The 9,694-nt window shown below is 45.4% G+C and overlaps 1 pseudogene across 1 annotated transcript; it reads right to left on the bottom strand.

Moving 5' to 3' along the window:
- Positions 1 to 298: 298 nt before the first annotated feature.
- On the bottom strand, positions 299 to 7,839 carry LOC147027933 (uncharacterized; annotated as a pseudogene). Its single transcript, XR_015057333.1, has 5 exons — positions 4,960 to 7,839; positions 4,644 to 4,816; positions 4,028 to 4,487; positions 3,264 to 3,878; positions 299 to 1,599 (listed from the first exon to the last, which is right to left on the bottom strand). The product of XR_015057333.1 is annotated as an uncharacterized LOC147027933 (transcript).
- Between the last annotated feature and the right edge of the window lie 1,855 nt (positions 7,840 to 9,694).

Here is a 9,694-nt window from a genome sequence, read left to right as displayed (position 1 = left end):
GGAGTTTTTCCGTAATACAAAAAATTTAACATTTTCACGCTGACGCTCACGCCGGGGGTATCGCTATTGCTCTCTGTTCTTCTAACAGGCGAGCTAAAAATGAATTAATTTGCATCAAAAACTGGACTCAAAGTAAAGAAGAAGAAAACAGAGGTTTTGATGATTTATAGTAAAAGCAACAACAGAATTCCAATTGGAGACCAGCATCTTAATTAAGTCGATAAGTACACTCGTCTAGTAGGAAGAGGGGGGTATCATGCACCCCCTGGAAATATACTTCTAATCAGTGTTTCTAGATTGGAAAAAGTGTGTAGAAAATGATGAGCTATGTGAAAAAGTTGTTAAAATGTCCCATGTATAATTTTTATTCAAATTAGTGCCCCCATTATCGAAAAATCTAGTTTCACTATATCTCAGCCAATATTGCAGATAACTAAACAAATAAGGTGTCTCGACCCATGTTTTGAGGGTCAAAGATCATAATAAAACTCTTATTAAAGTGATCACATGTGTCTGTGTTATGCTGGTATGCAAATTAGTGCCGCCATTACAAAATAATCATATTTTACCAATTAAGAGACTCCATATTGCAGAAAACTGAACAAATAAGGTGTCTAGACAGATGTTGTTGTGTTTTGAACCAATGTTTATTTATTTTGTAGTACAAGGGTCAAACATCATAATAGAACTCTTCTTCTCTTTCCCATTCCAGACAAACAGTCAGGTAAATGCTTCTCCACTATGAATCACTCATTGTTTTCAATGAAATCATCAGAGTCCAACTCGTCCTCTCCTTCCTCTTCCTCCTCTTCTTCCTATTCACGCTCTCCAGTGTCCAGGAGATCAACCAGCGAGGTTGGTAGGACAGGACCGCAGGACCATACTTGTTTCAACATTCATTCATCAGTCCTCATCCATCCTTGCCCCTCATCATAGGGTTTTGGCTTTTCCAGAATAGCTTCATCAGCTCGCTTGTACAAGGCGACACGGTGGTTCACACGTTGGACGTGCGGCTTCAGAGCAGAGTGGCATGGAGGAAGGCGAGCCAGGTCGACCTTCGACTTGGAAGTGAGTTTCTTGTCCTCCCCAACCATTTTGCGTAGCAACTTGGCACGGACGACGTCCACTGAAGACTCACGACTCTGTCCATACATCAGACAGGTGAATTGCTCCAACTGCCTCAGCACCTCAGGCTTGACATTCCAGTAGTCACCGAGTTGACTGAACGCCGTGTGAAACCTGGGGTTCTTCTCCAGCTTTTTCAAGGGCCCCACCTCCCCCTTCCCTTTGAAGGCACTGGTACAGTCTCTCCGCTGAACACACAGAACCCAAGAAGAGTGGCGCAGTAGTCTTCTCCCAGGGATTCTGCAAGCTCAGAGAGGTTGAGAAGTTGTCGATGTTTCCCTGACCCTGTATCCAGGTATACAGTCAGCTTGATGGCATGAGCATGGGAGAGAAGAATCATAAAGATATGTGTCAGGTGTTCTGAACACAGCATTCTTGTTTCCGATGGCAACAGCATGATGGAGGTACAGTACCACCCTTGTATCAGTCTCTTCCTGGTTGCTGTAGATTTGTGAGGAGCTCACGCACCTCAACCTGAAACACAAAGGGGCATTGCACTTCAGTCACCACCAATTGTAGATCAAGACAAAAATCACAGATATTCTATCTATAATTCCAGCAATCTCTGTGTGTGTCTGTCTGTCTGTCGGTCTGTCTGTGACCACCGTTTCTCTATGACCGCCGGTCCGATCTCATTGAAACTTTCCAGGAATATTGCCGGGGACTCGCGGATGTGCCTTTTCGAGGTTTGATATCGATCGGACGAGCGGTTCCCAAGTTACGGCCATTTTACTGCTTTTTCAGTGTTGAAAAGGTGTATATATGGCAGCGGAAGGTGTCGTTCCACCTTCTCACCTTATCATGCCAATTTTTTCTCAGAATAATGATAACAGCATATTAATCATAATAATCGCACAATAATTGAATAAAAATAATAACATGATACAATGACCAATGTCTGTCAACCAATAACGACCGATATTTTGTCTGTCAACAAGACAGGACACAGTGCTATGACACCACGAATGACGTCACAATTTAATGTTTTTTAAATTATTATTATGTTTTTTTGCACGATTGACGGTCCGATCTGATTGAAACTTGCCAGGAATATTGCTGGGGACCCGTGGATGTGCCTTTTCAAGGTTTGATATTAATCGCATAAGCAGTTCCCAAGTTACGGCCATTTTCTGTCGACCAATGACAAGACGGTGCTATGACGTCACGAGTGACGTCACAATTAATGCTTATTTATTTATTTATTATTATTATTATTATTATTTTTTGCACGATTGACAGTTCGATATGATTGAAACTTGCCACGAATATTGCTGGGGACCCGCGGATGTGCCTTTTCGAGGTTTGATATTAATCGGACGAGCGGTTCCCAAGTTACGGCCATTTATCTGTTGACCAATATCTGCAAGAGAGGGGGACGGGAGAGGGGAGGATGAGAGTGGGGGCGAGAGAGAGGGGCGAGAGAGGAGGGGGGAGAGAGGAAGGGCGAGAGAGGGGGAGAAAGAGGGGGTGAGACTGAGGGGGGCAAGAGAGGGGGAGAGAGAAGGGGGCAAGAGAGGGGAGAGAGAAGGGGGCAAGAGAGGTGAGAGAGGGGCGTCACAATTCAAGAGAGGGGGAGAGTGGGGGCGAGAGAGAGAGGGGTGAGACTGAGGGGGGCAAGAGAGGGGAGAGAGAAGGGGGCAAGAGAGGGGGTGAGAGAGGTGAGAGGGAGAGGGGCGTCACAATTCAAGAGAGGAGGGGTGAGAGGGGGGTGAGAGAGGGGGTGAGTGGGGGCGAGAGAGAGAGAGAGGGGCGAGAGAGGAGGGGTGAGACTAGGGGGGAGCGAGGGGGGGCGAGAGAGAGGGGGCGTCACAATTCTTCTTCGTTTGATATGACGTCACAATTGACGCTGGGGACCTCAGTATGTTTCCCAAGTTATGTCCATTTATGACACGGTTGGTCCAATCTAATTGAAATAATGCCCCAATCCAGTCGTCGTTTACGCACCTACGGGCCCGCACTAGTCAGTTATAATTTACCAATTTTACCAATATTTAAATATAAGACTGAAAGAAAAAATCGCATCACCAATCACCAAAATTTTATACGATTATTCACCAATCGCCAAGAAGCACGTTGGCAATATTATTAAAGTTAATCCTGGTAATAATAATTAATATTAATTTGGGTTTTCAATTTACCTTGCCATTCGATGAGACAAGATGGTGGGCTCTCCCCTCCACGATCAGCATTGCCATCTCTGTTATCTCCAGCTTTGAAGCTGCCTGTTGGTCACTCCATACTCGCAGCAGGAGCTGGCAGATCTGCTTTTTGTTGTCGTCATTTGCAAGGAACATCTTCAAATCATATGGCTTCCTGGTCACTGGTCCAGCCAAAATGATCTTCTCTGAGCTGCCATGCCTCAACCTCTCCTGCGCTTTGACAGATTCCGGGCGGTAACTGTCAGTCGAGAACAAGAAGTGCTTCTTGGTCACCATTTGATCGAGCACTTGTAGACATATCTCACCACAGGTTGGGGGAAGGTTGGCAAGGGTATGTAGCAGCGCCATGCCATCCTGGATGAACAGGGCATCCTTGGGGTATGGCAGATCTTCTGGGGTGGTGTCCTCTAGAAGGTAGTGCAGAATAGAGGCTTTGTTGGCCTTGGAGAAAAATTCATCCAGTGTTTCAAGGCTGGGAGGCAGAGGCATCAGGCAGTACTTCATGAGTTTTTCCAAGTCCAATGGCTCATCTTGACTCTGAGACTTGACAAGGAGCATGAATGCAAGGTTGCTTTGCTCTTGAAACTGTATGACCTGGAATGATAAATGGTTAACATGTTGATATGGCGTGTAACATAAAAAAATACGGGTTCACACTTAAAAATGTAAAAATATAGATTACCATTTAGAAATACAACATTTAAAAAATGCAATAGCCCTCGGGTATTGGAACACCTCATTACCTTTCCCTGTGAGGATGTGAGGGTGACCTTCTTGTTGCAAGTCTCCATGGTCTTGAGTTTCTTCTTGATTGGGTCGAAGAAGCTTCCTGGCTCTCCACTTTGTATGCGTCTGATGAAGTCAGCTTTAGCGGCCTTGCCCACAGCTTCTGCTCCTAACACGTCCATCTCGACATCCATGGGGACAGGAGCACTAGAAGCCAGGGAGTAGAGCCTGTCCTTATCTGCGATGGTGAATGGATTTGTGAAGTTCCTGATAGTAGTGAGGGTTCGCTGAACGGCCTCCTCACCCTTTTGGACCTCTGCCTTCTCCAGCTCGCGATGTCTCCCTGCCCTTGGGCAGTCTGGATCATCGATGAGGTCGACCATTTCAAGGGTCTTTTCAGAAAACTGTGCTCTTGCGGAGGTTGTACGACACATCTCTGGTATGCCCCAAACTGGCTGTACAGTCCAGCAAAGCCACCTGAAAAGTATGAAACGAATATGTGACCTGCTCCCACATAATCAGTTACATACCCCAATCATAAAAAGGTATAATGCAGTTTACACTTTGCATTATACAGCTTCCTTCTACCTTTTCAGATGCATACAATGTTACTGGATGAAATTAATGATTTACCTGATGATTTGGCAAAGTGCATAAACGTTTCTTCCATTGTCTTATCGACTGCACTGAGTGCCCCGGGTATCATTGAGCGGGCCACTGCAATGGTACCCTTGGTGAGCAGGTCCTTGGTTCCTGGGTGTGTGTTCTCCAGATTTGTCAGGTGGACCTCCAGCCAGGTCAGATATTTGCGGATAAGGAGAGGCACTGATTACACATAGAAACATTTATTGGATGAGCTCGTCTGATAATGCATGAGCTTTTACCAGTATATATCTATTCAAATGTACTCAGTTAAAGTTATCAATTTGGGCATGTAAATTGCACAAACCTGGAGTAGTTGTGTCCATCGAATGCAAAGAAGATATTCGCCATCTCTCCATTACATTTGTGAAACAGCTGGATGTTGTTGGTCTTAACGAAGTGGAGGAGCATGAAGACAAGATGACAGTGGGTAATAAAGGACATCCAGAAGGCAGCCGTCTTCCACAGTTGGCCATTGCGCACCTTCTCCTCATAGGCGTGATACTTCTCGATGAGGGGTCTTTGAGGGCTTCATCGAGGTGCTCTCGATTGCAAGACTACGTCATGTTGAGAAGCTCAGCAGGGTTAGTGATAAGGATGTTCTCCTCCTCAGTGAATATCTCCATCAACAGCCTCTCCATTGCCTCACACACAGTTTTGAGGCAAAAGAGGGACTTTGCGTAGGCCTTTCCACTGAGAACACCTTTGATTGATCCAGTTGTCACTGGTGCCTCAAATAGAATCTCTGCATATCCAGAACCCTGCATTTTGTGGCCTGTGAGAATCCCAATGTAGTTCATGGATGTGTGAAAGGGCCCAATCATGACCACATGACTGGAAAATTAATCTGGCCAACGCCAGATGATGGGTAGAGCTTTCAAACAGACACCGAGATCAAATGTATTCAGGACCCACCTCTGACCCACCTCAGCGGTGGCTATCTCAGAACGCTTCAGTAGCTCACGAACAACTGTGTTGTCAGTGATCTGTTGATTGATTGGCGTGAAGTAGTCCACTGTTGATTTTCTGGGTAGGGGAGTACCAGTTGCAGAGGTGAAGTCCCCTCGTCCAGGCATGGGCTGCATGCCGCTGCTTCCAATATACCTGCTGAAGAGCCAGATGTAGTACTCTTGCATCTTAGTAGCATAGACTACGTCATTCTCTGCAGGCAGTGTGAATGTTGAGCCATCAGGAAACTTTGGGCCAACGTGAGTGAAGTGCAAGGGTGGGAGAGTTTTTGGTGTGTCGACTTTCAGGCTATGCTGTTGCGACTTGTCGATGATAGGCAGCATTCGGACCTTGTTGCTCTCGAACCCAGGCTTGACTTCCTGCACCATGATTCCCCCAGCACTGTTGATAATGTTGCTGCCGTGCACATTGGTAGTGGTTTTGTTCAAGTTATTGCACTCACAGTGGAATACGAGGTTGCCCTCTCCTGTCACAATTTGGGGTGTCTGATAGGTTGAGACTTCATCCAGGACCTGGGCCAGGGCATTTTCCAACTCAAAGCCGAAATCGTAGCTCTCAGAGTGTCCAAGCCTGTGTAATATCATGGTGAGCCTCCTGCTTCGGAACAAGTGCCTGACAGTCACACAGTAAAATGTGTTTTGGTAACTTCCATTTTCCCTCTGACACTGCACGACACAGGTCTTGCCCAATGGAGAATACCAGACGCTTCATCTTTTCAGTCTCCATGTCTTCCTTGCCAGCCATAACTATGCTGAGGAACCGGACAAGGTCTGGGGGTAGGATATTTTCAGGAGTGAGCTCCATGTCATCAGCTGTTGGCGGCCAGGGTTGGTCGTTGGACTCTGAAAGCCTGTAGAATATTCTGACAAAGTAGGAGAGCAACGTTTTGGTACTATCTGTGCTTCCGAGAGTGTAAGCTCTTGCAAGAGCATTGGAAACGGTGATATATATTCGAGCTGTACACAAGCCAGAAAGAAATGGTATCGGCTTTGTCATGATCGACCTTCGTGAAGTGAATATGCTCCTCGATTGGGTCATTCTGTCGGCGTTTCAGTAGTTTCTCGGAGCGATAATTTGAGTTCTTGTACCCATTCAATTTCAGTTCTTCGATATAGTGCAAGGAAGATAGCTGAAGGACCTCATTTTGTTGGACGACCTGAGTTTCAATGTGTTTCCGTACCAAGACGAATGCCTTTTCATGGGTGGCTGACATGCAAGCCTGTTCGGTCTCTTTTGCTCCTTCGGCTCTGCAAGTCCCGCGCTCGTAGTTAGCGAATGCTGTGCGGAAAGATTTAAAGCATGACTGATGGTATTTGGCCTCACAAGCAAAGAGGTCTTTGCTTTTCACCTGTCTATGAAGTCGAACTAGACCCATTTTCTCAGCCCCTGATTCAATTTGCTCCCATGCATTTTCTTGGTTCTTATAAGATGTGAAGTATACAGGTCTCTCAGTTTTGCGATGACCATCTTTGATCTCAACTTTGTCACAGAAAATGCACTCTGGTGGGAAGATGGGTCCAGCAGAACCCCCTGATTTACGAGGGGAGTGATGCCGCTGTGAGGTTTATGGTTCTGGTTCTGTATCATCTCCCAGAAGCTGAAGGTTGCCAGTAAAGTGCTGATAACAGTTGCGGTGATACCCGACACTTTCCAGGTCATCGGGGAGAGTTGTAGGGATCTGGTCACACACTGATTGCATACGGTATGGGGACTCATGTGATTGGTGGAGACGTCAATCCCGGATCTTCTGAAGCTGTTGTAGTTTTTCTGTAACGGTTCCTTTGATTTTAGTGAGGGGTGTAAAATGACCATGATCAGACATGGCTGGCACCTGAAGGATGCATGCAGGTGGAGAGCATTTGTGGGCTGCAGGATCTACGCTCCGTTTTATTTTGGGCATGCCGGCTTAATGTCTACTTCGACCACCACTGTTAGAGAAATGAATGAGAAATCACCATTAATGTTAAAGGTGCCCTGTTATGAAATCTGGACTTCTCAATCTGATAACAGATGTTCTGAGTGCAACCATCATGTTCTACAGTGGCCTAATGTTTGATGCTAACAAATGTTTTTGGGATACAAGCAGTGATAACAACAATTAAGCTAGAACCCTACGTAGATTTTAAGAGGCTAGCTATAGCTAACATGGTGCTCAGCTGTGATGCTGCCTGTTTCTGGTTCCATGCAGAAACTGACATCCACATGTGTGTGTAGCTGAGTTGACTTCTTATCTTGTTGTTTTGGAGGTTGAATACCCAGCAAAATCAGTTGCATCGACGAATATGCAGAACTCTTAATGGAGGTATTGAATACATTTAGAAAATAGGAAATGGCAGCAATGGCAGGACTAATTTGCATAATAGCATGCCAGAGATACATGTGGCCACTTCAGGAATAGTTTTATTATGATCTTTGACACTCAAAACATGGGTCTAGACACCTTATTTGTTCAGTTATCTGCAATATTGGCTGAGATATAGTGAAACTAGATTTTTCGATAATGGGGGCACTAATTTGCATAAAAATGATACGTGGGACATTTTGACAACTTTTTAACATAGCTCATCATTTTCAACACACTTTATCCAATCTAGAAATACTGATTAGAAGTATATTTCTGGGGGGTGCATGATACCCCCCTCTTCCTACGAGACTACACCTACCAAGGGTCCATCCTCAACAAACAAGAAGGAGGGGGAGAAGATATTAGGAACAGAATTTGTAAAGGTGTGGTATCCTTCATGAAAATCAAGCAAATATGGAGCTCAAGCATTTATACATTGAAAACTAAATTAAGACTATTTAACTCACTTGTCAAATCAGAACTAAAGTATTCTATGGATGTGAGGCTTGGAAGATAAACGAAGGGGACAATCGGAAACCACGTATTTATGTTCAAATATCTGCAGAGGATATTGAAAATCAGATGGCCATATATCGTATCAAATGAAGAAATATTCAAAAGAACCAAAGTAATGAAGACCAGAAGATGGAAATGGATTGGACGTGTGCAAGGAATGAAAGATGATAACAACTGTATGACAGCATTTTCATGGAAGCCTGAAGGAAGAAGGAAAGTGGGATGTCCCAGACCAACCTGGAGGAGAACAGTGGGGAAAAAAAAGAAAGAAAATAAAAGAGATATAATGAAGATCATGGAATGAAACCAGGCCGATAGCGAGAAAGGGAGTAGACTGGAGAGAAGGTACTGCATTCTTGTGGGCCACTTGGCCAGAAGAGGATAGATGAGATGAGTGATAGTGCTAAATACAATATACAGTAATCCCCCGTTTCTCGCGGGGGTTACGTTCCAAACCTCCCCGCGCTAAGTGAAAATCCGCGATGAATGGATGCCTCCCCAAAAAATCGATTCGTCTGGTCTGGTCGGTTTTGGTTTGAGGTGCCTGAGATCGACTAGTCTGGTCTGGTCGGTTTGGCAGTGATTGGGTTTGAGGTGCCGGAGATCGACTAGTCTGGTCTGGTCGGTTTGGCAGTGATTGGGTTTGAGGTGCCGGAGATCGACGAGTCTGGACTGGTCGGTTTGGCAGTGATTGGGTTTGAGGTGCCGGAGATCGACGAGTCTGATCTGGTCGCTTTTGAGGTGCTGGGTATGAGCAGTGCTCGTCCAACAGCGGCAAACCTTTTTCCTTCCTGAAGCATATATCGAGCACCTTTACCTTAACCTTCTCCTGGAGCGTCCCAGGACCTTCCTCTGGCGCTTCAGTTCCTTGCCAGAAGCCTTAGAAGGTGCAGGGCGTTTAGGGGGCATCGTCGGGCTTGGAGAAAAAACGTAGAAAATATTCGTAGTTCACAAGCGAAACTTTGTCTCATGCGTTGTGTGACTGGTCGAGCACCACGCGTTATAATTTATTGCTTAAATAATTTATATTTTATATATTATTACCGCGATGTACCGGGGGAATCCGCAGAAAAAAATAGTTAAGTTCCAAGGGAAAACCCGCGATGAACCGGGGGCGCGATAGGTGAACCGCGATGAAGCGGGGGTTGACTATACCATGATATCTCAAAAATTTATGGATGGATTTGGAAGAAACTTGGTGGACAGGTTTGGA

The sequence above is a fragment of the Eptatretus burgeri genome, chromosome 4, assembly GCF_056783735.1.
Source record: "Eptatretus burgeri isolate ZD-2024b chromosome 4, Ebu_testis_v1, whole genome shotgun sequence".
Classification (NCBI taxonomy): Eukaryota; Metazoa; Chordata; class Myxini; order Myxiniformes; family Myxinidae; genus Eptatretus; species Eptatretus burgeri.
Note: the sequence above shows the minus strand (reverse complement) of the source record. Positions and strands in the feature narration are given on the sequence as shown.